This window comes from Antechinus flavipes, chromosome 5 (genome assembly GCF_016432865.1).
Source record: "Antechinus flavipes isolate AdamAnt ecotype Samford, QLD, Australia chromosome 5, AdamAnt_v2, whole genome shotgun sequence".
Classification (NCBI taxonomy): domain Eukaryota; kingdom Metazoa; phylum Chordata; class Mammalia; order Dasyuromorphia; family Dasyuridae; genus Antechinus; species Antechinus flavipes.
The window spans coordinates 173,370,180-173,390,029 of NC_067402.1; the positions used below are offsets into that span (position 1 = coordinate 173,370,180).

The 19,850-nt window shown below is 31.7% G+C and overlaps 1 pseudogene; it reads right to left on the reverse strand.

Annotated features, from left to right (window-relative positions):
* Positions 1–11,556: 11,556 nt before the first annotated feature.
* LOC127538654 (NEDD8-activating enzyme E1 catalytic subunit-like) overlaps positions 11,557–19,850 on the reverse strand; it is a 43,649-nt pseudogene continuing 35,355 nt past the window's right edge.

Consider the following 19,850-nt stretch of genomic DNA (forward strand, 5'->3'; position numbering starts at 1 on the left):
TAGGGAGCTCTTAATAGATGGTCTCAGTTTTCTCAGTAAAGTATGAAGTCAAGTCATTTGCTGTGGGCAGGAGTATTCATAGGTTGGTCAGAGGAAAAGAGGTTTGAAATAAATGTTCCGGGCATGTGATAGAAAGTCAAACAAGAAAAAGGGAAGAAATGACATTCAGCACTAAGAAATGTAAGGTTGATAAGTAAAATTAAGAAGAAATGTCTAAACAAATCAATCCAACATGCTATTGTTTGAAGAAAAAAATCCTTAACTTGATGGACATAAAAAAAGAAAAATGAGAAATGATCAAGGAACAAAAGGATCTAAGAAGCCAATGGTTTAATGTAGATAAAAGAGTCAAGAAAAGAATAAGATACAGAATTTACATTACAATCCAGAGACTAAAACTCAGCTATCTTGCTCTAGGGATAAAACAAAGTATTTTTCACTGGTCAAAATACAATCCTAAAGGAATAACTGAACAAATTGTAGTGTATGAATGTAATGGAAGATTATTGCTCTCTAATAAATGATGAAAAAGATAATTTCAAAGACTTCTGAGTAATATGAAGTGACACAGAGTGAACCAGGTGAACAATTTATACAAACGCAATAATGCTGCTTAAAAAAAACCTTTTTTTTGAAATAGTTAAGAACTCTGGTCATTGCAATAACCAAATCTGTCTCCAGGGGATTGTTTTTTCCTGTCTATTTTGTTTTTAAATTAAATCTTTTTACTGTCTTTCTCTTGATTAATTCAAAGGGGTAAGGCATAAAGAGGAAGATGGCAATAGAGAGACCAAAAAAGTGAGTGTTGAAACAATTTTTAAAATGCACAAAAGGGAATAAAAGAAAGGTCAGAAGGAAATCAAGTCAGTTTTGAAAGCAATATTCCTTATATGCTTAAAAAATAAAGATGAGTTGATGTGAAGAATCATGATTTCAAATAGAATCCATTTTTGTGTTCTCTTTGCATAGAAATATACTTTTTTGATATTTACATTGAAAAAAAACAAAGTAGGAATATTAACTGGATGAGTGAGAAGCAATTATCTTGTTTTTTTTCTCTTTACATTTTATTTTAACTCAAATTCATTTGCATGTATAAGAAACTGGATGTCAGAAGAGAACAATAAAGCAGGAAAAGAAATAAATTAACATTTTTTAGAGAAGAGTACCACAAATAAATTTTATTCAAGAAATTGAAATGGTAAGAAAGAAATGACAAGGAAAGATTCTAAACCATAGCAAAGGTAGGCAGGTAGATAGATAGATAGATAGATAGATAGATAGATAGATACTTAGATAGATAGAGGAATAGATGAATAAACAGATGGATGGATAAACTGAAAGAATAATATAATTTAAGTAAAGCAAATTGTGATAGGGGAGAAAAGCAGAACTGAAGGCAGTTAGCTTTTCAGGACATTTATAATGTGATCTAAATATCTATTTAATTGCTCAAACAATATTGGGACAATCTTCCTCCATGTCCCCCAGTTTATGTGCACCTTTTCCCCAGCACATATTACAATGCTCTAGTAAAGGGATATAATCCCTTTATCCCTTTATAAAGGGATTATAGTTGAGACATTTCCCACAACAGGTTCTCTTAAAGAGGATAGGATCTTCAGATTGATCTTACAAAATGCACCTCAATAAGTTGACTTATAATTTGAAGAGCAGTAGTCTAGACAATAACTACTTGGTTTTATTCTATGTCAAAGATTATATCACTTTTTTGAGTGATTTCAGACCCTATTTAGGAAGTTTTTCAATGTCCCAGGGTTTAATGACCAGCAGGTCACCTATGAACAAGAGTATCTTAGAAGAACTCACCAACTGTGAGAACTCTTTCTTAAACTTGGATGCTTCACTGCACTCCTCTATCTTAGTGACAGAATACCTTTGGTAAGCATACATATCCCAGTTATGTTGCATTTTTTATATTCATGAACAGAGGGATGCTGAATAAAGTCATCTCTCCATGCTATCTTTCATGGAATTCTTTTATAATTCATACATGTGTATGAGAGACATCTTGTTAGAAGGGAACTCAGCAAGGATGCCCTAGATGTTTGTGTAGATTATTCTCATGAAGATTGCATATAAATAGAAAAGTAGATGTTCAGGTTCATATTTGATGTTTTCTCAGTCACTTTTTTGCCATATTAGTAATAACCGAGACTTTTCCTTGTCTTCACCTCACAAGGAGAATGAGAGGAATTCCCCTAATTCCTCAAGGTCTTCATAGTTATTCCATATGTGAAACATATATAAATATATTTGTAAGCATATGTAAATATTAATCAATTGCTTTTCTTATCTTTCTTATTTTATTATTATATTTATTTATATTATTATATGTTATACTTATTTATTATTTTAGAACCATTTCTATCTTCTCGTAGAGGCATGTCTAAGACTGTTAAGAATCTACATATGATGAGTCAATTATCATTGATAGTGAAAAATGTTTATTAATATTTTTTAAAAATCTTAGCAAATATTCTCTATTTTTCTTCTATTTGTTGTTCTATTTTTTATTCTTTTTTTTTTTCACAAAGACTTCATTTACTTTAGTCTCTTGAGAAACATTTTAAAAAATAGTATTATCCTCCACCACTTCTTTTTCTAGTTTATGAGTCAATTTTGCTCATACATGAGGAAGAGGAATGAGGGTTCTCCCATAGAAAAAGTCAGAGGATGTGAGCAGCCTTATTTAGAAAACTTTAAAAAATTAACTCTAGGGGCCGAGTCAAGATGGTAGAGAGGACACAGGTTTCTTTCTTTCTTCCTTTTTGATATATATTTTTTTTATTATAGCTTTTTATTGACAGAACATATGCATGGGTGATTTTTCAGCACTGACCCTTGCAAACACTTCTGTTCAACTTTCCCCTTCCACCTCCTCCCCTATTTGGCAGGCAGTCTCATACATGTTAAACATGTTGAAGTATATCTTAAATACAATATTGACACACGTTTCTTTCTGACCTTCTCCTACAACCCTCAGACTAAATGGCAAATGTAGCCTTTGAATTAGCTCTGGACCAGAAGAATCCATAAATATTGGGAGTGCAACAAATTACCAGCAGAAGATAATTTAGAAGATCACCAGAAAAGGTCTATTTCAATTGGAAACAGGAAGGAGGCAACCAAGCACAAGCAGCTGAGCACAGATGCTAGCTCAGACAGCACAGAGTCCTGGGGCAGTGCAGACTTCATGGGTGGTGCAGACTCCATGTGGCAGAGAACCTACAGGGAGGAATCACAGCAGTGTTGGCCAGTCTGCCCTGGTTGCAAGCCAGTAGATCAGCAGAGAAATTATAAAATATCCAACTCAAATGCAAAAGGGAAAAAGTAAACCCCAAAATGCACCAGAGTCTCACAGGACCTGGCCACTCCCACCCAGCACCGGGAGTGAGTCAGCACTGATACAGTGTATCCCGGCCACTTATAGAGGAAGCTGCTGCAAAGGAAGCTTGAAAAACTTCTCCTGCCCTAAAAGCAGACCTTAACTTAAAAAAAAAAATGAGTAAAAAAGTCAAGAAAACTCTGACAATAGACAGCTTTTATGGTGAAAGAAAAGAACAGATTTCAAATTCTGAGGAAACTAAAGCTAAATTGTCTCCAAATGAAGCCCCAAGAAGTGATATAACCTGATCCCCATCACACAAGGCTCTCCTAGAAGAAATTTAAAAGGATCTTAAAAGAGGGCTAGAGGAGAAATAGGGAAAGGAAATGAAAACGTTGTAAGAGTTTTGAAAAAGGCACATAACTCATTAAAAGGTAATTTGATTAAATGGATAAAAAAAAAAAAAACTTCCAGAAAAACAGAATTTGTGAAATGGAAAAAAAATTCAATAGAACAAAACAACTCATTTAAAAATTCAATTGGACAAATACATAAAGAAGTAAAAGAGAGTAAATGAAGAAAATAATTAACTAAATTCAAACTGAACAAATGGAAATGAATGACTCAATGAGACAACAAGAATCAAGCAAGCAAAATTTTAAAAAATGAAAAAAAATAGAAAAATGTAAAATACCTAATTGAGAAAACAACCGATCTGGAAAATAGATCTAAAAGAGACAAACTAAGGATTATTGGACTCCCTAAAATATATGACGAAAAAAAAAGATCCTAGACAATATTTTTCAGGAAATCATCAAAGACAACTGTGCAGATGTCATAGAATCAGAAGGTAAAATGATATTGAATGCATTCACCTCCTGAAAGAGAGCCCAAAATTAAAACTCCAAGGAATATCGTGGCTAAATTTCAAAACTATCAAACCAAGGAAAAAATATAAGCAGCCAGAAAGAAACAATTCAAATACTGAAGAGCCACACTAAGGATTACTCAGGACCTAGCAACTTCCACTTTGAAGAATCAAAGGGCTTGGAATGTGATATTCTGAAAGGCAAAGGAACTTGGAATACAGCCAAGAATAAATTACCCTGCTAAACTGTACATTTTCTTTCAGTGAAGAAAATGGACATTCAATGAAACTGGTGAATTCCATTTATTTTTGATGAAAAGACCAGAGCTAAACAAACAAATAAAAAAAAATGAACTCCAAATATAAAACTCAAGAGAAGCATAAAAAGGTAAAAAGAAAAAAAAAACTCTTGAGAACTGTATTTCTGTTATGGGTATACATAGAGAGAACATGTACAATCTGATTTTATTGTTATAATATAAAAAAGAAACTAGGGGTGGAAAGGGGATTGTAATAGAAAAAGGGGGGGGGAAATGGAGGTAAAATGATGGAAATTACATCTCAGGAAAAGGCAAAGAAAATCTATTATAATTGAAGGAAAGAAGGGAGAGTTATGAATATTGTGTGAATATTATTCTGAAAGTAAGATTCAAAGAAAGAATATAAGACATATTTGGTTAAACCGAGAAACTTCTCTCACCTTATAGAAAAGTGGGAGGGGAAAAGGGGAAAGGGAAGGGATAGTCTAAATAGAAGAAAAAACAGAAAAAGTAAGGGGAAGGCTTAAGTAAATGGGAGGGTCTCTAAAGGGGGAGAACTATTTGAGGCAAGTGGTGCTCATAAGTAAAATACTGGGGAGGAGGGAAAAGGGAAAAGGAAAAGAGAAAAGAATGAATTAGTCATTTTAACTGTAAATGTGAATGGGGTGAACTCTCTCATAAAGTGTAAGGAAATGGCACACTAGATTAAAAGCCAGGATCCTACAATATGTTGTTTACAAGAAACACATTTAAAGCAGAGCAATAAATGCAGAGTACAGGTAAAAGACCAGATTAAAATCTATTATGCTTCAGATGAAGTAAAAAAAGCAGGGGTAGCCATTCTTAGATCAAGTAAAAGCAAAAATTGATCTAATTAAAAGAGATAAAGAAGTACTAAAGATATGTTGCTATAGATAATGAAGCAATATCAGTATTAAATATATATGCACCAAGTGATATAGCATGGAAATTCCTAAAGAAGTTAAGAGAGCTGCAAGAAGAAATAGACAGCAAAACTATAATAGTAGGAGATCGCAACCCTGCTCTCTTAGAACTAGATAAATCAAACTACATAATAAATAAGAAAGAAGTCAAAGAGGTAAATAGAATACTAGAAAAGCTAGATATGATAGATCTTTGGAGAAAATTAAATGGAGACAGAAAGGAGTATACTTTCTTCTTGTCGGTTCATGGAACCTATAGAAAAACTGACCATATATTAGGACATAAATACCTCAAAATCAAATGCAGAAAGGCAAAAATAGTAAATGCATTTTTTTCAGATCACGATGCAATAAAAATTACATTCAATAAAAGTCCAAGGGAAAAAATAGACTAAAAAGTAATGGGAAACTAAATAATCTCATCCTGAAGAATGAATGGGTGAAATAGCAAATCATAGACACAATCAATAATTTCATTCAAGAGAATGACAATAATGAGGCAACATACCAAAATTTGTAGGATGCAGCCAAAGTGGTAAATTTTATATCTCTAGATGCTTACTTGCATAAAACAAAGATCAATAAATTGGGCTTAAAACTAAAAAAGCTAGAAAAAGGACAAATTAAAAATCTCCAATCAAATAGCAAATTTGAAATTCTAACAATAAAAGGAGAGATCAATAAAATTGAAAGTAAAAAAAAATATTGAATTAATAAATAAACCTGTGTTGGTTTTATGAAAAAAATAGACAAACTTTTAGTTAACTTGATTAGAAAAAGGAAAGAGGAAAATCAAATTGTTATTCTTAAAAATGTAAAGGGAGAACTTTCCACCAATGAAGAGGAAGTAGAACAATAATTAGGATTTACTTTGCTCAAATTTATGCCAATAAATTTGATAACCTAAGTGAAATGGAGGAATACCTACAAAAATATAGATTTCCCAGATTAACAGAAGAAGAAATAAATTACTTAAATAGTCCCATTTTAGAAAAAGAAATAGAACAAGCTATTAATTAACTCACTAAGAAACAATCCCCAAGATCAGATAGATTTACATGTGAATTCTACAAAACATTTAAAGAACAATTAACTCCAATACTGTGTAAACTATATGAAAAAATATGGAATGAAGGACTCCTACTAAATTCCTTTCATGACTCAGACATGGTACTGATACCTAAACCAGGTAGGTTGAAAACAGAGAAAGAAAATTATAGACTAATCTTCCTAATGAACATTGATGCAAAAATCTTAAATAAAATATTAGCAAAGAGATTACAGAAAATCATCCCCAGGATAATACATCATGACCAAGTAGGTTTTATACCAGGAATGGAGGGCTGGTTCAATATTAGGAAAACTATTAGCATAATTTACTATATCAACAACCAAATTTACAAAAAATATGATTATTTCAATAGATGAAGAAAAAGCATTTAATAAAATCCTACATTCATTCATTCCTATTAAAACACCAAAGAGTATAAGAATAAATGGACTTTTCCTTAAAACAGTCTGTAGCATCTATTTAAAACCATCAGCAAGCATCATATGTAATGGGGATAAAGTGGAACCATTCCCAATAAGATCAGGTAAAACAAGGTTGCGCACTATCACCATTACTATTCAATATTGTACTAGAAATGCTAGCTTTGTCAATAAGAGAAGAAAAAGAGTTTAGAGGAATTATAGTAGATAATAAGGAAACCAAATTATCACTCTTTGCAGATGATATGATGATATACTTAGAAAACCCTAGAGAATCAACTACAAACCTATTAAAAATAATCCACAACTTTAGCAAAGTGGCAGGATACAAAATAAATTTACATAAATCATCAGCATTTTTATACATCACCAACAAAATCCAACAGCAAGAAATACAAAGAGAATTTCTATTTAAAATAACTGTCAATACTATAAAATATTTGGGAATCTATCTACTAAGGGAAAGTCAGGAACTATATAAGCAAAACTACAAAACACTTTCCACACAAATAAAGTCAGATCTAAACAATTGGGAAAATATCAAGTGCTCTTGGATAGCTCTTGAATATAATAAAGGTGACAATACTAACTAAATTAATCTATTTATTTAGTGCTATACCAATCAAATTCCCAAAAAACTATTTTACTGACCTAGAAAAAAATCATAACAAAATTCATCTGGAAGAACAAAAGGTCAAGAATTTCAAGGGAATTAATGAAAAAAAAAAAAAAAAAAGCAAATGAAAGTGCCCTAGCTGTACCAGATCTAAAACTATATTACAAAGCAATGATCATCCAAAACTATTTGGTACTGGCTAAGAAATAGAGTAATTGATCAGTGGAATAGATAGGTTAGGTTCACAGAACAAAATAGTCAATGACTATAGTAATCTACTGTTTGACAAACCCAAAGACCCCAGCTTTTGGAATAAGAATTGACAATTAGACAAGAACTGCTGGGAAAATTGGAAACTAGTATGACAAAAATTAGGCATTGACCTACACCTAACACCATACACCAAGATAAGGTCAAAATGGGTTCATGAGCTAGACATAAAGAATGATATCATAAACAAATTAGGAGAACATAGGATAGTTTACCTCTCAGATCTGTGGAGGAAAAAGGAATTTGTGACCAAAGAAGAACTAGAGATCATTATTGATCACAAAATAGATAATTTTGATTATATTGTTAAAAAGATTTTGTACAAACAAAACTAATTCAGACAAGATTAGAAGGGAAACAATAAACTGAGAAAACATTTTTACATTCAAAGATTCTGATAAAGGTCTCATTTCTAAAATATATAGAGAATTGACTCAAATTTATAATAGTTCAAGCCATTCTCCAATTGATAAATGGTCAAAGGATATGAACAGACAATTTTTAGATGAAGAAATTGAAACTATTTGTAATCACATGAAAAGGTGCTCCAAATCACTATTGATCTGAGAAATGCAAATTAAGACAACTCTGAGCTATCACTATGCATCTATCTGTCAGAATGGCTAAGATGATAGGAAACAATAATGACGAATGTTGGAGGGGATGTGGGAAAACTGGGACACTGATACGTTGTTGGTGGAACTGTGAACCCACCATTCTGGAGAGCAATTTGGATCTATGCACAAAAAGTTATTAAATTGTGCATACCCTTTAAACCAGTAGTGGTTATTACTAGGTTTATATCCCAAAGAGATCTTAAAGGAGGGAAAGGGACTTGTATGTGCAAGAATGTTTGTGGCAGCCCTTTTTTGCAGTGGCCAGAAACTGGAAACTGAATGGATGCCCATCAGTTGGAGAATGGCTGAATAAGTTATGGTATATGAATGTTATGAAATATTATTGTTCTGTAAGAAACAACCAGCAAGATGGTTTTAGAGAAGCCTGGACAGACTTTACATGAACTTATGCTAAGTGAAATGAGCAGAACCAGGAAATCATTATACACGGCAACAAGAAGACTATATGACGATCAATTATGATGGACGTAGCTCTCTTCAACAATGAGATGATTCAAACCAGTTCCACTTGTTCAGTGATGAAGAGAGCCATCTACACCCAGAGAGAGAAATGTGGGAACAGTATAAACTACAACATAACATTCTCACTCTCTCTGTTATTATTTGCTTGCATTTTGTTTTCTTTCTCAGTTTTTCTTTTTTCTTCCTTTTTGATCTGATTTTTCTTGTGCAGCAAGATAGTATAAATATGTATACATATATTGGATTTAACATATATTTTAACATATTTAACATGTATTGGACTACCTAATATCTAGGAGAGAGGGTGGGGGAAAAGAGGGGAAAATTTGGAAAAAAAGGTTTTGCAAGGGTCAATATTGAAAAAATTACCCATGCATATGTTTTGTAAATAAAAACCTTTAATAAAAAATTTTTTTAAGAAAATTAACAAGGACTAATCAATATGATTAGTAATTTCATTTAAATAACAGAATAAATCAATATTCAAAAGCCATCAATACAGTATTTCTTCGAAATATCTAAAAACAAAAAAAAGGAAAAGATAGAACAAGATATCTCTTTCAAAACAACTATAAAACTCCATAAGTTATCTTGGGACTTAAAACTACCAAACACAAACAACAGAAATGTAAAGTAAGATAGTCTTTAATAAAAGATATAAATATTTGGAGAAATAATCAATGCTCATGTAATTATTTAATATAAAAAATTATGAGAATAGCTAAATCAATTTAAAATTTCATGTCGCACCAACAAAACTACCAAGAATAGTTTACAAAATAACAAAATGCACTTGAAGGAAGAATAGTTCAAGAACTTCAAGAGAAATTATGAATAAAGATAGAATGAAAGGAGTCTAGAACTCCTGATTTCAAATTATTTAAGGCCAATAATTATCAAAAGTATTTGGTACTGGTTAAGAAAAATAGAAAAGCAGATCAGTAGAAAAGCAGAACAAAACAAATGGGAGAGATAATGACATTGTATTTAACAGGAACTCCTGGGAAGATGGAGAGTAATCTACTAAAAAATAGGCTGGAATTAGCATCTTATGCCATCTAGGCATAAAAATATTAGAGGAACATTAAGATTACATTTTTCACAATGATGTGGAGCGGAAATATTTTTAAAAACTATAAGGGGTCAAAAGCTATTTTAAAAAACAGTTTTCAAAAGAAGAAATATCACCTGCAGACAACAAAATCTTCTGTTAATGCTTCAAGTCAGTAATAATAAAAAAAATGCTCATTTAAAAAACAATTCTGAGACTTCATTTCACACTCATTAAACTTTCAAAATTTGGAAAAGGTTAAAATATACAACAATGGGTAGTAAGTACCATGGAAAAATAGGCACATTAATATACTGTTCATGGAATTGTTCGTTTTTCTAAAAAAACAGTTTGGAATTACATAAGAAAAGTCACTAAATTAATTTTATTTTACCTAATGATAACTTTATTGAGTCTCTACCATCAAATACATATATTAAATAAAGATCCCATATATAATGAATCTTCATAGTAATGCAAAACTGAAAATTAATTAGATATGGTTGGGAAAATTGTGATATATACACTAAATTTTTAAAAATCTTTTCATCCTAACTCTCATAGACTATACACATGGTGGGTACACAAATACCTGTTGGATTGGACGCTATAGGAATTTCTACATCACAAAGACATTGGATTGTATACCTTTGCTTCCAGCAATGCTTGGGACAGTTTTTTTTTTTTTTCCTGAGGCAGCTCTGTGACTTGAGTGATTCATAAGAGAGAGATAAGTAATATATCTACATGAGATTCTTGGAGTTCTTTGAGACAAGTAGTTGCAAAATACAAGTGCAAACTTTTGTCTTTCAGGATTACTTTTAGACAAGGTGTTTTATAAATAATATAATAGTGTCAAACTGTTTAAACTTAAGTTCTGAAATGAAACATCACTGAGTTTTTAGCTCCAACATTGTGCATATAAACTACATTAATGTAGCAAATATATATAATAATATTTTCAGTTTTCATACGCGAATGAACAATATGGACAAAATATGGAAAAATATGGACTAAAATTCTATAATATTTAATAGTTATTTAAATAGTTTAAATATACTGAATATTAATTCAAACAGGAAACATTCTAAATTCAATATATTATAAATTTCTAATTCTTCAAACACTTCAAACACTATCTGACTATCTGACTATCTGACTGAGAATGGTATTTAAAATCTTTTTTTTAAAAGTACACACACACACACACACACACACACACACACACAGATAGAACATAACTGAAATTTAAAAGTTATAGTTTGACCACAAGCAATTATTCATATACATGATAGCCTTTGCTCCCTACCTTCTCTCACTCCCCTCTTCTTTCTCCCCTTCCCTCCTCACTCTTTCCCTCCTTCTCTCTCTTTTTTTCTCTCTCTCCCCCTTATCTCTTCTGATTCTTAATTTATACAATGATACAAATATATAATCAACCCCAAAATTATAGCTTACAGGAGCAGTTTGAAGAAAGAAAAAGTAATTCATTATAAAAGTCAAATTCCATCCATGTCAATACCAAACAGAAAGCCAATTACGTTATTCTGAGCATTCACATAGAGCACAATTTTATTTATCCTATTTTATCCATACAATTATTATTCTCAAGTAGAAAAATGAAATTTGAACACTACAACCTGTGTCATAGTAAAATTGGCAATGGCAAGTTCCTGTCCATCAAAAAATCCCAATGTTTCCAGTGTTTTAGAAACACTTGACCTTGTTCATTCTTCTATTAAAGTTATTTAAAAATAAATTCATAAGTAAATTCAAATTTTATTTGAAATGAGGCATTATTAAGATAATTTAAAACCTCTTCCAGTTTAACAAAGGAAACTATATTTTGGGGAAGCTGGCTACAATCTGAACAATTCTGTTTCTTTCTGTTTCAAATGTGTATATGTATAGCCCATCCATATCAATGAATACCAAGTAAGTATTAAAGAGAATATATTCACTTGTTAATATTTTAAAAACATTTGTGGCACACTCAGCTGCAATTAAAGCATTTATGGCAGCCATTGCTGGAATGATTCTGTTTACCTCCCTTTGAGCTAATCTCTATATAACAATTCTAATATTAAATTGTGATGCTCTCTCTAAAGATATTGGTAAAATTCAATGAATATCATCAAGTTCAGCTCCATACAATGTAACTTCCTTTCTGAAAAAACTGTATCTTGGGCCAAGATACATATTCTTGCATACTCAATACAAAGTTTTGGTAATTTGGACATCGATAGAATAATGTTCAGATAGAAGGAGGCAAAGTGCCAGGGTAAACTCAATACCAGCTGCCTTTTACCCTCCATCTATCAAAATTACAATGGAGCTTGTCTCTAACTTACTATATTTTTAATTTAGAAGTGATGTCAACATGCCATTTAACCATTTTCTAAAGTGATGAAGTCTAGACCATATGCAATGATATGAAATTGTCTATAGAAAATGTTACCAAAATTATTAATCTTGCTGAAATGTGGAACTACAGAAAAATTAGGAATTACATCATTTAGAAATTCTGTAGCATCTTAGATTTTAGATATTCCAACATCTCTAGGCCTAAATAAAAATTACTTATTTAGATTGAAAATATCTCTACTATCTAAATCTATTATGTAAATTTGTCTAAAACAAGGTAGTTATATTTTCAGGAGTTTGTATGCTAAATCTTTTTTTGAATAATAGCTTTTTAAAAAATATATGCAAAATAGTTTTCAGCATTTACCCTTGCAAAACCTTGTGTTCTGTAGTACTACAGAATGACTACCATATCTGTTAAATTACCAAACAGATAACGAAAGGACTTAAAGGTCAAGTATACAAGGGATATAATGATATATTTAACACCTGGGAATTAAACTACCAAAACACACAAGACTTATGTAAATACATCCAGAAGATAAATTTACATATAAGAAACACATATGCCAAATAATTAGAGAGATATTTGATATGCATATCAGGCAACACCAACATAGGAAAAATTACTCTACACAACTACAGAATTAATGTTATACCTACCAAATGACAAAAGAGATAACTAAAAACATAAAAGGCCAAGAATATCAAAAGATATAATCAAAATATACAATATAAAGTCACACATGGAAATTTATCTAGAACCAGCTATTTAAAATTTTTAAAAAAAGATCAGTAAGACATACTAGGAAATTAAGGTATATAAGTGAATAAATATAATAATTACATGTTTGATAAGCTTCAGAAGGGATACTTTATTTAATAAGAAGTACTGAGAAAGCTAAAACAGTCTAGAGGAAAATAGATATAGATCAACACATCTAGTTTCCCAATAAATTCCAAATACATAAATAAAATATTATTATTTTGAGGTACCTCATGTTAAAATGGTATTAAATATTATTAGGTATCTCATATATAAATGAAATGAGAATAGGAAATTATAGTGTTCACAATTCTGGATAAGGGAAAATTCATAATGAGGCATATGACAGAAAGGAACATCAAAAGAAAAAAATAGACAATTCTTTATCATGTGGAAATAAAATCACATCAGCTAGCATCAAAAGAAAAGATACAAATTGTGAAAAAAAATCCATTAAATGTAGTAGGTACAATCTTCTAACTGTAAAATTTATGGACAATTTAAACAATCATATAAATTTGAACCATTCTCAGATAGAAACATGGTTATAGATTAGGAACAGGTAGTTTTCAAAAATAGAAATGCAAGCCACTTGAAAAAATATTCAGAATCATTAATAGTTGGAAAATTCCTAATTAAAACAATATTAAGTATCACCTTGCACACATCAAACTACAATAGTTATTAAAAGAAATTAATTTTTGGAGGATTCTCTTAACTGTTAACTATGACTTTATTCAACTACTTTACTAACCAATGTTGAATTGTGCAAGAAAAGTTGCAAGATTTTTCATATCCTTTGACCCAAAGATTTCACTATTGGTCTCATTTTGCAATGAAGATAATGATAGCCACAAAAGGCCACATGTACCAAAAATGTGCCTAGCAGCATAATGTGCTTAAAATAGTACTTTATTTTTCCAAATACATGAAAATATAGTTTTCAACATTCCTCATTGCAAAACCTTTTGTTCCAAATTTTTCTCCCTCTTTCCCTTTTCTGTCTTCTTCAAGACGGCAAGCAATCTGATATGATTAAATATGCAATTCTTCTAAAAGGGGGAAAAAAAAAACAAGAAAAACAACCAAGCAGACAACAATAACATCAACAAGAAAAAGGTGAAAATATTATGTTTTACTCCACATTCAGTCTTCAAAGTTCTCTCTTTCTGGATATAGATGACTCTTTCCATCACAAATCTATTAGAATTGCCTTGAATCATTTCATTGTTAAAAAGAGCCAAATCCATCACAGTTGATTATCACATAATCTTCTTACTATGTACAATGTTTCCTTGGTTCTGCTCACTTCACTTAGCATTAGTTCGTATAAGTTATCTAAAATCAGCCTGCTCGTCATGTCTTATAAAACAATAATATTCCATTATATTCATATGCCATAACTTATTCAGCCATTCCCCGACTAATGGGCACCCACTCAGTTTCTAGTTCCTTGCCTCTATGAAAAGTCTAGCAGCCTAATTTGTAAAAACAAAAAGTTAGAAACAAATAGGAACCCAAAATTTGGGGGATAGCTGGATAAATGATGCTCTGTGTCCTAAATAGCTCATTTATGAAACATTTTGAGTTTTTGCAAGGTTCTTTACATATCAATCAATAAGCCCATAACAGTGTTTGACTGATGTGTTAGGAAAAAAAATTTGGCAGCTATTTGTGAAATGCTTTGTAATGGCAGAAGCCTTGAAGCAAAAATATCAATTAAAAAGTTATTACAAACATCCTGGAAAGTGGTAAAAACAGCCTGAACAAGGGTAGTGATCATGTGAGTGAACAGAAGAGGATGGATATGAGAGATCTGGTAGTTTGGCAACTCATAGGCTATGATAGATAGTGTTGCTGTCAAAAGAAATTGTGACATTTAATGGAGGAGTCAGATAACTCCAGGACATACACCTCAAGATGTCTAATAGTTTGTAATGTGTGATTGGAAAGCTGAGAGAAGAAGAGGAAAGAAGAAGGAGAAGGAAGAGGAAGAGGAGGAGGAGGAAAAGAAGAAGGAGAAGGAGAAGGAAGAAGAGGAAAGAAGAGAAAGAAAAGAAGGAGGAGGAGAAGGAGAAGAGGAAGAAGAGAAGGAGGAGGAGGAAGAGAATGAAAGAGAAGAGAAGAGAACAGAAGAGATGAAGAGATTTAAAAAAATGGCCCAAGAAGCGATATATCTGGTATATACATACCCATATATTACATTTATATGTGAATTTGGGTGATAAGTGATAGAGACTGAATCAGTCTGAGGAGTAGCCAATCAGGTAATAGGAAAACCAAGATCCAGCAGTGTCACAAAAAAAACCAAAAAAACAAAATAAAACAAAACAAAAAAACAGAAAAGAGACAGTATCCTGGAGAACAGAATGTGGGCTGTTCTAAGTGTTACAAATAGATCAAAAAGGGTAAAAATTAACAAAGGCGATCAGATTTGATCATTAAGTGTTCTTAGTAATTTTGGAAAGAGTACTTTTAGTTGAGAAATGAGGTGAGAAGTCATATTACATAGAACTGAGAAGAGAGGAATTAGACCCAAAAAGATTAGATAGATTTGTTTTGTATTGTATATTGTATATAATATATGTGATATAATACATACATACATACATATATACATATAAATATATGTATGTATGTATGTATTATATCATATATATATAATATATATGGTTAAGAACGGGAGAGAACACGTAGCATGATAGGTTGAAGGAATGACAGCATCATAAAAGGGGCTTTTGACAGATGAAAAAGCCATGAATGTATTTGTAGGCAGCGGGGAATAAGCTCACAGACAGGGAAAGATTCAGGATAAGAGAGAGAGAAGGGATAAACGAGGCACAAAATTCTGGGAAAGATGTGGTGGGGGAAGGTATAAGAGGCACATGCAGAGATATTGGCCTTGGTGAGAAGGGCCACTTGAGTAAAGGAAGAAAAAGTGGGTAACAATGTCAGTTGGTTTCGAGCCATACAAAAGAAAAGAAGAGAGAGCTTAGAGTAAAAGGCCCCTATTGGCTCTATAAGAATGAAATGAGGTCCTTAGCTTTAAGAGTGGAGGGTAGATATGGTGTGGGAAATGTGAGGAGAGGAGAGGATTTGAAATAACTACTATAGGGAGTAGGATAGAAATAGCTCATAGCAACCCAGTGGGGTAGGTGATATTGCTACTCCCATTTTAATGATGAAGAAAGTGAAATTCAGGAAGATTAAAACACTTGCCAGAATCACAAAGCTGGTAAGAGCATATGAATTTAATTGCATTGTGCTATAAGAAATGGTAAATATGAATAATTCAGAAAAATGTGGGGAAACGTGAACTGATGCTGAGGAAAAAAAAGAAAATAGAGAACATAACATGACTGCAACATGGAAATGCAAGAAAAAACCACCAACCAAAAAAAAAAAAAAACCCAAAAAACTTCTAGTTAAAATACCTTCAAATTGAAAGAATACATATTTTTTCTATTAACATTTGATAAACTAATTATCTGGTATGGGGAATGTATTTTGCCCAGGATTATTTTGGAAGAGTTTTTTGAGGGAGAGGAAGAAGCTGCTGTTATGTCAAAGCAAGATTTATTAAAATCTTAAATAAATAATTTTTAAAATAGCTAGCTTTATTTATCTTGTATCCAAAATTTATTTTCTTAGTTTTGCTCAATAACAATTAATAGTGTACAGAGAAAACATTTTGTCAAATTGTTAATGACTTGTAATGGTAATCAGCATTGTAAGTGCAATGACCATTTCAATATAACACTAATAAGACTGATTACTCTGCATTGTTCAAATGTTGCACAAAATTAAATAAAGCAGGTGTCCCAAAAATCTTAGGACAGTTTCAAGATGTTAAAGCTTTTGTATTACTCCATATTAGCCACTTAGAGTACAAAACTGCTCTTCTGAGTCAATGCCAACTAGATATAGAAACATAATTGACAAGTGCAGAGATTATTATTAAATGCAAATTGACTTTACTTAGCACAAAGATCCTATCTGCATTGTGTCTTTTATCTATGTCTTAGACATCTGTCTCCTCAAAACACATGGGTAAAACAGATTTGCAGCTAAGAACAATTCTAGAGATGTTCTAGTGTAAACAGTCTAATTTTTACAAATCAGGAAACTGAGAACTGGAAAGATCAAATAATTTGCCAAAAGTCAAAGAGCTTTATAGACATGAGGTCAAATCTCATTCTTCTATATTCTAAATCCAGTGCTTACTTCACAGCATAGCTCTGTCACAGTTTCCTGTCTCATATAACTGTATTGGAATATTTTATGGTACTAGGTGGTATGTCTGAAAATGAGTAGTGAGTATAACTCACATTTTCAAATACTATAAAAAACTATTTAAAAAAAGCAAATTATGCTGCTAGGCACATTTTTGTATATATGTCCTTTTCTGGCTGTCATTATTTTCATTGCAAAATGAGACCAATAGTGGAATCTTTAGTAAAACATCTTAAACCTTCTCTCATGTGTTTTCTAACATTTACTTTCTTGGGACAGAGAGTGACAGAAATTCTCAATGGTATTCATAGAAAAATATATACTCAATCTAAATACAACAAATTGCATGACCAGATTCAGCTCAAGTATTTGCTCCTCCATTAAGCCTAATTTCTCTAACTAATGGCAATCTGTCCTTTCTCTGAATTTCTTGAATGCTTATCAAATACTGCATCAAACAATTTAAGATTTAATAATGAGACTAGTTTATATTGTTTCCTATTTAATAAAATTGTGAAATACTATAAATGTAATTGTGTCACATGTATGTTGGTTTTGCCTTTTCCACATTGTTGCATTTCCTTGAAGGCAAAGAACATATCTTAAAATTCTATTGTGTACCTCTGAACACCTAATGCAATGCTGGGAACATAATAGATGCTCAATAAATTTGTACTAATTGGATAATTAAGAAGATTGAGTGATTGATCTTTTTCCAAACTATATCAAGGAATGGTATGTCAATTGATTGCCCTATCGTTCCATTTACCATTTTATTGATTTCTCAATCCAAAACTCTAATCTCTAATTACTGCTTCTCTATGTGTGTCTCCCCCATTAGAATGTAACTTTACAGAAGACTAGGATTGACTTATCTTTGTTTTTATATTCCCAATGTGTAGAACTTCTTGGCACACCATAAATGCTTAGTAAATTATTTCTATTAGTATATATATATATATATATATATATATATGTATATATATATATATATATATATGTGTGTGTGTGTGTGTGTGTATATGTGTGTGTGTGTGTATGTGTGTGTGTGTGTGTGTGTGTGTGTATGTGGATTATTCTCAGATATATTATAGTATCTACCAAAATAAGTTTTTAAAAGAGGAAGAATTCTGTCTAGAAGGATAAATATCTCATACCAACATAATGGCACAGATTGCTGAAACAAGAATAGTGTGTTTTCAAAGTTAACAATGTTAATTTACCTAACTTGACTGAACTCATACATCCCAAAGGGTCCTCATTAAAAAAAAGCTCAATCTAGAAATTTAGATGCTTATTCCAATGATGCTATTTTTACTCCAGCTACATATTTTTAAATTTCCTTCGAACTATGTGCAAAGGACTATAAAACTGTGCATATGCTTTAATCCAGCAGAGTCACTACTAGGGCTATATCGCAAAGAAATCATAAAAGAGGAAAAAGGACCCACATGTGTGAAAATGTTTGTAGTAACTCTTTTTTTTGTGTGTTGGCAAGGAATTGGAAATCGAGTGGATGCCCATTGAGTGAGGAATAGCTGAATAAGTCATGGTGTATGAATGTAATTGAACATTATTATTCTATAAGAAATGACAAACAGGCTGATTTCATAAAAGCCTGGAAAGACTGACATGAATTGATGCTGAGTAAAGTGAGCAAAACCAGGAGAATATTGTACACAGTGACAGCAAGATTATGGGATGACCAACTACAATAGACAGCTCTTCTCAGCAATGGAGTGATCCAAGACAATTGCAATGCACTTTTAAAAAATTTACAAAACATATGCATGGGTCATTTTTCAACACTGACCCTTGCAAAACTTTCTGTTCCAAATTTTCTCCTCCTTTCCCCTACTCCCTCTCCAGGATGGCAGGTAGTCCAATACATGTTAAATATGTCAAAATATATATTAAGTACAATATATGTATACATATTTATACAGTTATCTTGCTGCACAAGAAAAATTGGGTCTATAAAGAAAAAAACCTGAGAAGGAGAACAAAATGCAATCAAACTTCAACAGAAAGCATGAATATGCTATGTTGTGTTCCACACTCAGTTCCCACAGTCCTCTCTCTGGGTGTATATGGCTTTCTTCATCACTGAACAATTGGAATTGGTTTGAATCATCTCAATTTGCAATGCACTTTGGATGGAAAATGCCATCTGCACCCAGAGGGAGAATTATGGAGACTGAATGGAGATTGAAGCATACTGGTTTTTTTCACCTTTTGTGTGGTTGTTGTTTGTTTTTTCTGTCTTGTGGATTTTCCCTTCTGTTCTGGTTTTTCCTTTATAACCATGCTAATATGGAAACGTGTTTTTAAAAGAAATTCCTTCAAATCTACCTCATGCATGATACAATCTAGTTGGTTACATGACAATTTTATTTTGCTGTGTGTGTTTATATTTGTTTTGGGGAAAGAGAGGATGAAACACGGATAAGATCACTCATTAGACTTGACTTTGAATAATTTAGCATTTCCCTACCTAGAAGGTATGAAAAATTACCACCAAATAAGATATTCAAAAAG